The following is a 12858-nucleotide window of genomic DNA, read 5'->3' as shown; positions in this document are numbered from 1 at the left end:
TTATAGAGCATTTTCGTTAAAAATCTCTCTTTTTATAGAAAATTTTCATTAAAAATCTGTTTTTATAGAAAATTTAGATTTAAAAATCGAATATTTTCGTTAAAGATATCTCTTTATAAAAAATTTTCGTTAAAAATCTCTTTCTTATAGAACATTTTCTCTCTTTTTATAGAAAAATTTCGTTAAAAATCTCTTTTTATAGAAAATTTTCATTGAAAATCTCCTTTTTATAGAACATTTTCGTTAAAAATCTCTTTTTATAGAAAATTTTCATTAATATTCGAAAATTTTCGTTAATAATCTCTTCTTATAGAAATTTTTAATTAAAAATCTCTTTTTATAGAAAATTTTCGTTAAAAAACTCCTTTTTATAGAATATTTTCGTCAAAAATCTCTTTTTATAGAAATTTTCCATTAAAAATCGAAAATTTTCGTTAAAAATCTCTTTTTATAGAAAATTTCCGTTAAAAATCTCCTTTTTATAGAAAATTTTCATTAAAAATCTCTTTTTATAGAAAATTTCGTTAAAAATCTTCTTTTTATAGAACAAATTCGTTAAAAATCTCTTTTAATAGAAAATTTCCATTAAAAATGTAAATTTTTCGTTAAAAATCTCTCTTTATAGAATATTTTCATTAAAAATCTCTTTTTATTCCATTTCCATAAAAAATGGAAGATTTTCGAAGAAATTCTTTTTTTAATGAAAATATTGTATACAATTTTTTTTATAAAATTTTCCATAAAATCTCATTTTATAGAAAATTGTTAATAGAACCTAGACAAAATAAAAATGTCTAATACATACTTTTAGTTTCATAATTTTATTATTGTCTTTTTTATTGTTTTTTTTTTTTTTTTTTGTCAATTCCTATTTTTATTTCGCAATTGTAAATGATAAATTTCAATTCGATTTTTTAGTTTTGTTATCTACATTTACAAAATGATCCCAATATTATCGCTTGTCTACGAATATACATATGTACATAACAAGTTTTAAAGTACAAACATATTTAGGCTGATCACAGTTTGAAAAAAAAAATTATCTATAATTTACAGAAAAATAAATTTCAATATAAAAACCTCAAAATATTAATATCTTAAAAAAATTCTAAAAAAATTATTTTTGGTACATTTCTTTAAAAAAAATATCTTTTAACTGTAAAATGGTTACAAATTTCGTTGTATATTGAAAAAATAAGTATTTTACGAAAGTCATGATTCATAGGAAATATACAAACTGTTTAATAATCGGATTAGATGAACATTCTTTAATGGATTAACGAATTCTTTTTTACCAATTACATTTGTCTTGGGTACCAGATTTAGTTAGAAATAAAACATTCTAAGACCAAATAACTATATAAAAAAGAAAGTATAAAAAGGTACAAATAAGAGGCCAAACAAGTGCCCTCTTTGACTTACTACCAACACTGTAAACGACTATACAACAAACTACATGTTTACATTTGGTAAATTGATACGTAACTAGTCCCCTGATTGTCTACACAGGCATAGTATAAGATCCAGTGTTAAATATATTTCGAATTATTAAAATTATATCAAAATTGATCACACAACAGAACTGATGTTAATCTGTATATGTTTACTATACCCCAGTCAAGGGACTAGTACGTTCAATATAATTAAAATTAGCCGAAAAGCATAATCATTAACTCAAAAATTACCATTAATTTAGTCACTTTATTAACATTGCTTTGTTATTAAACAAATTTACATGATGTCCCCCTATGCAGGCGTTAGATTATTTATACAGAAATAAATATACATACTAATCAATTTACTCTATCAGTTATTTAATGGCTTTGCAATGAATTAACAAAAAAGTATTAAACCTGACAATAAATTGGACATCATACCTGATAAGGTAAAACGAAATAAAATATTTATGTATACAATTTGTTTTACTATTAATTTACTTTCAAATAGAATTTCTCCTCAACACGCGTAAATGAAAACAACAACAAAAATGATTTAGTTTAAAAGATAAGAAAGAATTAAAAACATTACAAAATATTCATTAATAAAATTAGAAAAAAATAAAATAATTTATGCTTGAACTTGCAGTGGAATACCTATTGACATTTATTATAATAAGATTTCAAAATTAAATTGGACTAAAACAACATATTATGCAGTTAATGATAAGAGATCATTGTCATGATCACTTGTTATTTATCATATGGAAGAGGGAAATAATTTATGTTTAAATGAACTAAAACTAATTTTTCTAAATTAAATTATGGTCTGATCATGTTTATCTAAACGAAAAGAACACTAAATACAAATTAAACAAAAAAATAAAGAAAATTTTTTATATACATTTCGTTAAAATGACATTTTAAGAAAATTTTCAATGAAACGTCTTTTTATATATGTAAATGTTTCCATTTACTAGAAAATTTTTGATAAAATATCTTTTTTCATAGACAATTTTCAATAAATTCTCTTTTTGTAGAAAATTTTCAATAAATACTCCTTTTATAGAAAATTTTTGATAAATCCTTTTTTTATAGAAAATTTTCAATAAATTCTCCTTTTATAGAAAATTTTTGACAATTTCCGTTTTTTATAGAAAGTTTTCGATAAATTATAGCAAATTTCGACAAATTATAGAAAATTTTCGATAAATTATCTTCTTTATAGAAAATGTTCGATAAATTCTCCTTTCATAGCAAATGTTCGATAAATTATCTTTTTTTATAGCAAATGTTCGATAAATTCTATTTTTATAGCAAAAGTTCGATAAATTCTCTTTTTTCATAGACAATTTTCGATAAATTCTCTTTTTCTATAGAAATTTTTCGATAAATTCTCTTTTTTTTTAGAACATTTTGAATAAATATTATTTTTTTATATAAATTATCTTTTATTATAGAACATTTTCAATAAATTATTTTTTTATAGAAAATTATCGATAAATTTTTTATAGAAAATTTTCAATAAATTCTCTTTTTATAAAAAAATTTTCTTTTTATAGAAATTTTTCGATAAATTCTCTTTTCATAAAAAATGTTCGATAAATTCTCTTTTTATAGCTAATGTTCGATTAATACTATTTTTATAGCAAATATTCGATAAATTCTATTTTTATAGGAAATGTGCGATAAATTATCTTTTTTATAGCAAATGTTCAATAAATTCTATTTTTATAGAAAATTTTGGATAAATTCTCTTTTTTTATAGAAATTTTTTGATAAATTCGATAAATTCTATTTTTATAGAAAATTTTGGATAAATTCTCTTTTTTTATAGAAATTTTTTGATAAATTCTCTGTTTTTAAAGTAAATTTTCGATAAATTCTCTTTTTTTTATATAAAATTTTCGATAAATTCCCTTTTTTATAGAAAATTTTCGATAAATTCCCCTTTTTATAGAAAATTTTCGATAAATACACTTTTTTATAGAAATTTTTGAATAAATTCTCTTTTTTATAGAAATTTTTCGATAAAATCTCTTTTTATTGAAAATTTTCGATAAATTCTCTTTTTTTGTAGAAAATTTTCGATAAATTCTCTTTTTTTATAGAAATTTTTCGATAGGTTCTCTTTTTTAATAGAAATTTTTCGATAAAATCTCTTTTTATAAAAATTTTCGATAAATTCTCTTTTTTATAGAAGATTTTCGATAAATTCTCTTTTTTATAGAAGATTTTCGATAAATTGTCTTTTTGTATAAAAAATTTTCGATAAATTCTCTTTTTTATAGAAAGATTTCGATAAATTCTCTCTTTTTATATAAAATTTTCAATAAATTCTCTCTTTTATAGAAAGTTTTCGATAAATTCGGCTTTTATAGAAATTTTTTCAATAAATTCTCTATTTTTATAGAAAATTTTCGATAAATTCTCTTTTTTTATAGAAAATTTTCGATAAAATCTCTTTTTTTATAGAAAATTTTCGATAAATTCTCTTTTTTATAGAAAATTTTGGATAAATTCTCTTTTTTTATAGAAATTTTTCGATAAATTTTCTTTTTATAGAAAATTTTCGGTAAATTCTCTTTTTTTATAGGCAATTTTCGATAAATTCTTTCTTTTTATAGAAATGTTTCGATAAAATCTCTTTTTATAGAAAATCTTCTATAAATTCACTTTTTTATAGAAAATTTTTGATAAATTCACTTTTTTATAAAAAATTTTTAGTACATTTTTATTTAAACATTTTTGAAAAATTCTCTTTTTATAGAAAATTTTCTATAAATTCTCTTTTTTATATAAATTCTTTATAAATTCACGTTTTTTCTAGAAAATTTTCGATAAATTCTTTTTTTTATAGAAAACTTTCAATAAATTTCTTTTTTTTCGTTAAAATTTCTCATGTTCGTTAAATTTTTTTTATATAGAATTTTTGTTAAAATTTCTCCTTATAGAAAATTTTCGTTCAAATTTCCTTTTTTTTTTTTAATTATCGTTCAAATTTGTTCTAATAGAAAATTTTCCTTAAAATTTCTTTTTATAGAAAATTTTCATTAAAATTTCTTTTTATAGAAAACTTTCGTTAAAATTTCATTTTATAGAACATTTTCGTTAAAATATCTTTTTATAGAAAGTTTTCGTTAAAATTTCTTTTTATAGAAAAATTTCGTTAAAATTTCTTTTTATAGAAAATTTTTGTTAAAATTTCTTTTTATAGAAAATTTTCGTTCAAATTTCCTTTTTTTTTTTAATTATCGTTCAAAATTGTTCTAATATATTCACTTTTTTTATAGAAAACTTTCAATAAATTTCTTTTTTTTTTCGTTAAAATTTCTCTTTTATAGAAAATGTTCGTTAAATTTTTTTTATATAGAATTTTTGTTAAAATTTCTCCTTATAGAAAATTTTCGTTCAAATTTCCTTTTTTTTTAATTATCGTTCAAATTTGTTCTAATAGAAAATTTTCGTTAAAATTCCTTGTTTTAGAAAATTTTCCTTAAAATTTCTTTTTATAGAAAATTTTCATTAAAATTTCTTTTTATAGAAAACTTTCGTTAAAATTTCATTTTATAGAACATTTTCGTTAAAATATCTTTTTATAGAAAGTTTTCGTTAAAATTTCTTTTTATAGAAAATTTTCGTTAAAATTTCTTTTTATAGAAAATTTTTGTTAAAATTTCTTTTTATAGAAAATTTTCGTTCAAATTTCCTTTTTTTTTTTAATTATCGTTCAAATTTGTTCTAATATATTCACTTTTTTTATAGAAAACTTTCAATAAATTTCTTTTTTTTTCGTTAAAATTTCTCTTTTATAGAAAATGTTCGTTAAATTTTTTTTATATAGAATTTTTGTTAAAATTTCTCCTTATAGAAAATTTTCGTTCAAATTTCCTTTTTTTTTTAATTATCGTTCAAATTTGTTCTAATAGAAAATTTTCGTTAAAATTCCTTGTTTTAGAAAATTTTCCTTAAAATTTCTTTTTATAGAAAATTTTCATTAAAATTTCTTTTTATAGAAAACTTTCGTTAAAATTTCATTTTATAGAACATTTTCGTTAAAATATCTTTTTATAGAAAGTTTTCGTTAAAATTTCTTTTTATAGAAAATTTTCGTTAAAATTTCTTTTTATAGAAAATTTTTGTTAAAATTTCTTTTTATAGAAAATTTTCGTTCAAATTTCCTTTTTTTTTAATTATCGTTCAAATTTGTTCTAATATATTCACTTTTTTTTATAGAAAACTTTCAATAAATTTCTTTTTTTTTTCGTTAAAATTTCTCTTTTATAGAAAATGTTCGTTAAATTTTTTTTATATAGAATTTTTGTTAAAATTTCTCCTTATAGAAAATTTCCGTTCAAATTTCCTTTTTTTTTTAATTATCGTTCAAATTTGTTCTAATAGAAAATTTTCGTTAAAATTCCTTGTTTTAGAAAATTTTCCTTAAAATTTCTTTTTATAGAAAATTTTCATTAAAATTTCTTTTTATAGAAAACTTTCGTTAAAATTTCATTTTATAGAACATTTTCGTTAAAATATCTTTTTATAGAAAGTTTTCGTTAAAATTTCTTTTTATAGAAAATTTTCGTTAAAATTTATTTTTATAGAAAATTTTCGTTAAAATTTATTTTTATAGAAAATTTTAATTCAAATTTATTTTTATAGAAAATTTTAGTTCAAATTTATTTTTATAGAAAATTTTAGTTCAAATTTATTTTTATAGAAAATTTTAGTTCAAATTTATTTTTATAGAAAATTTTAGTTCAAATTTATTTTTATACAAAATTTTCATTAAAATTTCTTTTTATTTTCGTAAAATTTTTTTTTATAAAAAATTTTCGTTCAAAATTTATTTTTTTAGAAAATTTAGTTAAAATTTGTTTTTATAGAAAATTTCAATTAAAAATCTCTTTTTATAGAAAGTTTTCGTTAAAATTTCTTTTTATAGAACATTTTCATTAAAATTTCTTTTTATAGAAAATTTTCGTTCAAAATTTCTTTTTATATAAAATTTTCTTTGAAAATCTATTTTTGTAAAAAATTTTGTTAAAATCTATTTTCATAAAAAAATTTCGTTAAAATTTATTTTTATGGAAAATTTTCGTTAAAATTTCTTTTTATAGAAAATTTTCGTTAAAATTTATTTTTATAGGAAATTTTCATTAAAATTAATTTTTATAGAAAATTTCGGTTAAAATTTTTTTAACAGAAAATTTTCGTTAACATTTCTTTTAATAGAAAATTTTTATTTAAATTTATTTTTATAGAAAATTTTCGTTAAAATCTCTTTTTTAAAAAATTTTCGTTAAAATTTCAAAAATTTAATTTCGGTCAGGGTTCATATTTCTAAAATTACTTAATCTTGTTTAACTAATGTTAATATCTTTTAAAGTTCTAATGTACCTATTTGAATAACTAAAAATAGGCCTAAATTTAGTTATAAAATTGAAAACAAAGATTTTTTAAACATTAATCACAGTACTTACTATATTTTAAGTCGTTTTTTTTTATAACTCACACCTTGAATGGTTTGTTGATAATTTTAAATATATATGTATTTTTTTCGTTAAGCACAATTAAACAAATAATTAGTAGTTATGACTAATTATAATGTTTATATATTTATTATATTGTATAGAGATAAAAATATATTAATTTAATGAATTTTTTTAAAGAATTAACATTAATACGATAATAAAATGTTTTTTAATTAATATTTTTTTTCTTTTAAATGTCCTGGCACTTAAAAGTGCTTAAAGACCTAAAATCCGGTTGAGGTAGCTTTTCTTAACCGTTTTTAGTGTTATTGACCGTTTATTTGTATTACCGTCGAAACGTTTCGTAGCTCATAGAATTCGTAACTGAGTAAATTTATTGATAAACTGTTATTATATTTTTTTCAAATGGTCGTTTCGGGTTTTTCTAATCAATATTTTTTTTTATTTAGCTTATATTGTTTAAAAAGATAATAGACCAAATTTATTTCGCATTTACGATAAGAAAATGCGAAATTTAACTCGTGTGAGAATTTCTGTAAAACATGAGTGTTGAAACGAACGTCCTAACACTTGTTGAAAGTATGTTTCTTTGACGAAAATCTTAGATATAGAAATATAAATAAATATTTATGGACTGACTGACTGTTATTGTTGTTATTTCTTTTGGGGAATGGGGAAATCGTTTGAGTATTTGTTTACGGTAAAATTTTGTTAGAAATTTTCTATTACTCGTGACATTTAACGAATGTTTATTTTTTCAGCTCCCAGCAAAGTTGAAGTTCGATATTATAGTTTTTATCAGGGCTTCAATATATTGCGGTAGTATATTTATAAAGTACTTTGTTTTATTAAAAAAAAAGTAAACTATAAAAAGCTATTTTTAATAGTACTTGTATAACCATATGGATAAAAGGTTGACTCAGACGTTTTAAGGCAAGTAATTAACCTATAATGGAACCAATTTTATGATAACTTTGGAAATAAGTTTTCAATTTATTTAAAACTTGTAATAATATTAGAAAACAACATGATCTTTCAATATAATGTTAAATATTATTAAAAAAATTTATAATTCCATCATAATAGAGACCGCAATATGCCACTTATACCTTTCGATATATGGAAAAAAAGTAACTGATTAAACTCCTCGATTGTTCCTAACAGCTTCAAAAAATTAAATCTCTTTACCTCCACAAAATCTTGTTAAATCTCATTATCTTAAATTCTATAGAAAAATCTAGTTAACAACTATTTTAATCAATAAATATAGTATTGGAAAAAGTTAAATTATCTCCCTATCACGTGCTTAATTGTCCGAAACATAAAAATTTTCAGGTTGTAAAAAAATTTAAAAACACTTAAAAACATACATATTCACAGACTTTAAGAGATGTTATCGGTTTTTCGCTTAACTGATTGATAAAGTTAATGTACAAACGCCGTATGACTAAAAACTGATGATTCAGCAATTGGTTATTTTTATTATGGAAAATAAATAAACTGGAAAAAAATTAATATTAATAACTATAACTAATAATGTTAAAGGGGGAAAAATGCATATTAATTACGCTGCACTTTACAGTTCAATTTACTAAATAAAAAACTATTGGTTAAATGCACTTAATCTTATCAAAAACGATTATTTAATGAAAATAATTCACCACGAGACCTAAGTTATAAATTTTCATAAAACGGCACACTTTTTAGAAATGCACTTTAATTAAAATTAAAAAAAAAAATTTAAATAAAAAAATCCTTCGAGCCGGATTTGAACCAGCGACCTATGGATTTCTACTCAAGATTTAACAGCTCTACAGTCCACCGCTCTACCAACTGAGCTATCGAAGGTGTTATTTTTAGATTTTCCTAAAAGCTTTAGGTCCTTCAAATTAAAAATTTTATCAAACTGAATACATAAGTTATTATAATTCCTATTATCAAATTTGTTTTACTTTTTTTAAAAGATCAAAAAGTTTTATGATTATAACAAAAATATATAAATTCTGTAGCAGATTGCTCACTTCAGACGATTTTAATCAATCATTATACAATTTTAATATTATTTTTAAAATTTTAGAAATAAATTTTTTATTATCTAAACTTTAATAAAGCCATTTTCCTAAAAAAATATTAAAGAAAATCCTGACAAGATATTAATCCTTCGAGCCGGATTTGAACCAGCGACCTATGGATTTCTACTCAGGTTTTAATAACTCTACAGTCCACCGCTCTACCAACTGAGCTATCGAAGGTCTATAGTAATGAAATTGTGGCTAAAATTATTTCGTAAAAAATTCTAATAAAAATTATACCTATAATCTTTTCTAAAATACTAAGAGAAACAGATCAGAGATCCCAGGTTCAAAACGCAAAGTTTTCACATAATTTTTGAAAACTTTTTAAAAACAACTTTCATAATTTATATTTTTTTTTAAAATTTATACAAAAATTTAAATCCTTCGAGCCGGATTTGAACCAGCGACCTATGGATTTCTACTCAGGCTTTAATAACTCTACAGTCCACCGCTCTACCAACTGAGCTATCGAAGGTATATTATGCAGGAAATTGTTATATAACTTGACAAAAATAAACTTATATAATTTTATATAAAATATATAAAAATAATCGCAAGAATTCAGGTTCAAATCCGGGTTTAACGGTTCAAAAAAGTATCAAGGTTCTCTTTTCACTGATAAGAGTCATTGTTGATAACTTTATGCCTTGTTCAGATTCTTATATAAAAAGTAAATCCTTCGAGCCGGATTTGAACCAGCGACCTATGGATTTCTTCTTAGGATTTAATAACTCTACAGTCCACCGCTCTACCAACTGAGCTATCGAAGGTACATGTTATTGAAATGTGTGTAGTTATTCACAAAACTGGACTTAGATTATTTGAACTAAAATAAGAATAATTACTAATGAATATTAGTTCAAATCCGGGATTAACATTCAGGTATATTCAGATAACTGAATATTATATGATTATCATTAATAAGTCAAAACTTGATCATACACTTTCAATATCAAATTATATATGTATTGGTATTAGTGGATTAGTGCTGCTGTCCAGAGTTAATTTTATCTTTATTATATAAAAACATTAATCCTTCGAGCCGGATTTGAACCAGCGACCTATGGATTTCTACTTAGGATTTAATAACTCTACAGTCCACCGCTCTACCAACTGAGCTATCGAAGGTATAAAAAAACCGAAATTTGTAATTAAATTTAACTTATAGCTTATAGTTTAACTTTATAAAAGATTAAAAGAGATAATCGGTACTCCAAAAAATGGGCTTCTAGTTAAGTCTAAGCAGCAAGGATAATATATTCACTGTCGAGATATTATTTATCGGAGGGTCTTGAGATAATTAAAGTCCCAAATATTATAATCGGATTATATTTACTTAAAATTTTGTATTTGTGTGTTTTTTGTAATAAAAACTTAATCCTTCGAGCCGGATTTGAACCAGCGACCTATAGATTTCTACTTAGGATTTAATAACTCTACAGTCCACCGCTCTACCAACTGAGCTATCGAAGGTGTTTGAGAGAAACTACTTAAAATATTTTGAAAAAGTTTTAAATAAATTTAATATTTTTTGTTTGTGTGTTATTTACAAGTCAAAATTTTGATCAGTTCTTAAAAAAAAAAATTTTATCAGGGACATATTAAGTGCGACTAGCTATGGTATTAAAACCGAGTATTAAATTTTTATGAAATCTTTCTATTTAACTTTAAATAGGAGCAATTCAGATAAGATTATTATTAAAATTATGAGAGATTTATATAAAGAAAACAACTCCTTCGAGCCGGATTTGAACCAGCGACCTATGGATTTCTACTTTAAGGTTAGATAATTCTACAGTCCACCGCTCTACCAACTGAGCTATCGAAGGTGTATAAAGCCACTGATTTATAACATTTACAAAAAGTTTTTATTTTGAATAGAAACTATAAGTAGAGTTTTTAAAATGCATACCTATGTATGTACTTAAGTCAAGGACGAAGCTAGTAATTGTGTAAAATTGAGCGCCCCTACAATGAATATTAAACGTCATTCACAAAGTTTTATACAACTTCATTTACGAAATTAGATTGTAATATTCACACCAGAGGGGCCTTGAGATAAGATTTAAGTTTTAATTTTGTTTTAGGTTTATAATAAAAATTGAACTCCTTCGAGCCGGATTTGAACCAGCGACCTATGGATTTCCACTTAGATTTGACTTAAACTCTACAGTCCACCGCTCTACCAACTGAGCTATCGAAGGTGCATAACTCCCAATGTTAATAACATGTTTAAAAGTTTAAAAAAAAATTGTAAATATTAATAATAATATAGTTTAAATTTAACTCAAGTCATATTTGAACTAAGGACATATGCAAATCACGAGAGCGAACCAAATGCAGTTTTTGCGCTGCACTGAATACTAAATGAATTGCCCTTCAAAAGAGTTCCATTACTGGATTAATGGAAACTAATTTGATTTGTATTAAAAATACATAACAAAAAAGACTTTGAAATAAGATTTTACTTTAAAGTTATTATAAAAATCTAAACTCCTTCGAGCCGGATTTGAACCAGCGACCTATGGATTTCTACTTAGATTCGTATTAACTCTACAGTCCACCGCTCTACCAACTGAGCTATCGAAGGTGCTGGAATAATAACAAAAAAAATTGTTTATAAACTGCAGTTGAGTTATAAAAATTTAATCCTTTAATTAAATTTAAAAAAAATCAAAGGATTTGTTTTAAAAAACTATAAAAAGTATAAAAAATGTTATATAAAAAACTTAATCCTTCGAGCCGGATTTGAACCAGCGACCTATGGATTTCTACTTTCATTCAATATCAACTACAGTCCACCGCTCTACCAACTGAGCTATCGAAGGTGTGCGTGTTTTAGAGATTTCAAGTTTGTGATATTATTTTGTTCAAATCCCTTAACTAAACTTTAATTAAATTATGGCAAAATCTGCCATATCTTGAAAGGTTTTTAAGATTAGATATTCACAATGAATATACATAGGTCAAATTACAACATAATTCCCTAATTATTCATTCCAAACCATTTGTTGTTATATTTGACACTTTAATTTTGGCAAAGTTTTAATAAAAATTCAATCCTTCGAGCCGGATTTGAACCAGCGACCTATGGATTTCTACTTAGAAATTTGATAACTCTACAGTCCACCGCTCTACCAACTGAGCTATCGAAGGTGTATGTAAGAAGAAGGCATTATAATAATTTTAAATAAAAAAAGTTCAATATTTTCAAAAAAATATTTTGGTAATTTGTAAATGTTGTAATAAAGATGATATGTAAATGTGATATTTTTTCTTTAATTATCACAGTGATATTTTTTTAAATATTCTATTCCGATTCTACAAAAACATTAAATCCTTCGAGCCGGATTTGAACCAGGGACCTATGGATATCTACTTTTTGTGTATTGCCAAACTACAGTCCACCGCTCTACCAACTGAGCTATCGAAGGTGTATTATTACTGTTAACAAATGATAATTTTAAATTGAAATTATAATTTATTTTTATTATTTAATAAAAAAAAAACAGCTTGCAGTTATAAATCATTGAATGATATTTTGCCTCAGTTATAAAATTTTTAAGTTATCACAGTGATATTTGCATATTTTTCGGCAATTTTATCAAAAATTTTAATCCTTCGAGCCGGATTTGAACCAGCGACCTATGGATTTCTACTTAGGATTTGATAACTCTCTACAGTCCACCGCTCTACCAACTGAGCTATCGAAGGTATAACCTGCTGGGTATTTAAAGGTTCTATTGGAGTAAAGTTACCGAAATTAACATAATTTTAATTTTTAAACTGCATTTTGTCCACTTTAGATCCATTTCAATATAATAAAGGTTTTCACCTTAAAATAAAATTCTT

General features: G+C 22.6%; 1 protein-coding gene and 11 non-coding genes across 14 annotated transcripts in view; all 12 read right to left on the bottom strand.

The window, feature by feature from the left end:
- Positions 1-12858, bottom strand: part of LOC119608422 (ATP-binding cassette sub-family A member 3) — a 44148-nt gene that overhangs the window by 18435 nt on the left and 12855 nt on the right. For 2 of the 3 annotated variants that reach the window (XM_037962843.1, XM_037962845.1), the window contains exon 1: positions 6920-7031. The exons of the other annotated variant lie outside the window; for it this stretch is intronic. The gene's annotated coding sequence lies outside the window, so the exon portion shown is untranslated. Of the gene's footprint in view, positions 1-6919; positions 7032-12858 lie in introns of those variants that run through there. 3 annotated transcript variants of the gene reach the window in all.
- On the bottom strand, positions 8685-8779 carry Trnay-gua. Its single transcript has 2 exons — positions 8743-8779; positions 8685-8720 (listed from the first exon to the last, which is right to left on the bottom strand). It is a non-coding gene; the product is annotated as a tRNA-Tyr (tRNA).
- Positions 9089-9183, bottom strand: Trnay-gua. The gene is made up of 2 exons: positions 9147-9183; positions 9089-9124 (listed from the first exon to the last, which is right to left on the bottom strand). It is a non-coding gene; the product is annotated as a tRNA-Tyr (tRNA).
- Trnay-gua lies at positions 9387-9481 on the bottom strand. The gene is made up of 2 exons: positions 9445-9481; positions 9387-9422 (listed from the first exon to the last, which is right to left on the bottom strand). It is a non-coding gene; the product is annotated as a tRNA-Tyr (tRNA).
- On the bottom strand, positions 9682-9776 carry Trnay-gua. Its single transcript has 2 exons — positions 9740-9776; positions 9682-9717 (listed from the first exon to the last, which is right to left on the bottom strand). It is a non-coding gene; the product is annotated as a tRNA-Tyr (tRNA).
- Trnay-gua lies at positions 10040-10134 on the bottom strand. Its single transcript has 2 exons — positions 10098-10134; positions 10040-10075 (listed from the first exon to the last, which is right to left on the bottom strand). It is a non-coding gene; the product is annotated as a tRNA-Tyr (tRNA).
- On the bottom strand, positions 10740-10835 carry Trnay-gua. The gene is made up of 2 exons: positions 10799-10835; positions 10740-10775 (listed from the first exon to the last, which is right to left on the bottom strand). It is a non-coding gene; the product is annotated as a tRNA-Tyr (tRNA).
- On the bottom strand, positions 11114-11210 carry Trnay-gua. The gene is made up of 2 exons: positions 11174-11210; positions 11114-11149 (listed from the first exon to the last, which is right to left on the bottom strand). It is a non-coding gene; the product is annotated as a tRNA-Tyr (tRNA).
- On the bottom strand, positions 11501-11596 carry Trnay-gua. Its single transcript has 2 exons — positions 11560-11596; positions 11501-11536 (listed from the first exon to the last, which is right to left on the bottom strand). It is a non-coding gene; the product is annotated as a tRNA-Tyr (tRNA).
- Trnay-gua lies at positions 11740-11834 on the bottom strand. The gene is made up of 2 exons: positions 11798-11834; positions 11740-11775 (listed from the first exon to the last, which is right to left on the bottom strand). It is a non-coding gene; the product is annotated as a tRNA-Tyr (tRNA).
- Positions 12067-12162, bottom strand: Trnay-gua. Its single transcript has 2 exons — positions 12126-12162; positions 12067-12102 (listed from the first exon to the last, which is right to left on the bottom strand). It is a non-coding gene; the product is annotated as a tRNA-Tyr (tRNA).
- Trnay-gua lies at positions 12624-12720 on the bottom strand. Its single transcript has 2 exons — positions 12684-12720; positions 12624-12659 (listed from the first exon to the last, which is right to left on the bottom strand). It is a non-coding gene; the product is annotated as a tRNA-Tyr (tRNA).

This window comes from Lucilia sericata, unplaced genomic scaffold (genome assembly GCF_015586225.1).
Source record: "Lucilia sericata isolate MDLA Ls3-8-SP2 unplaced genomic scaffold, ASM1558622v1 Contig000834F_arrow, whole genome shotgun sequence".
In the NCBI taxonomy this organism is placed as follows: domain Eukaryota; kingdom Metazoa; phylum Arthropoda; class Insecta; order Diptera; family Calliphoridae; genus Lucilia; species Lucilia sericata.
This window is presented reverse-complemented; position numbering and strand designations above follow the sequence as displayed.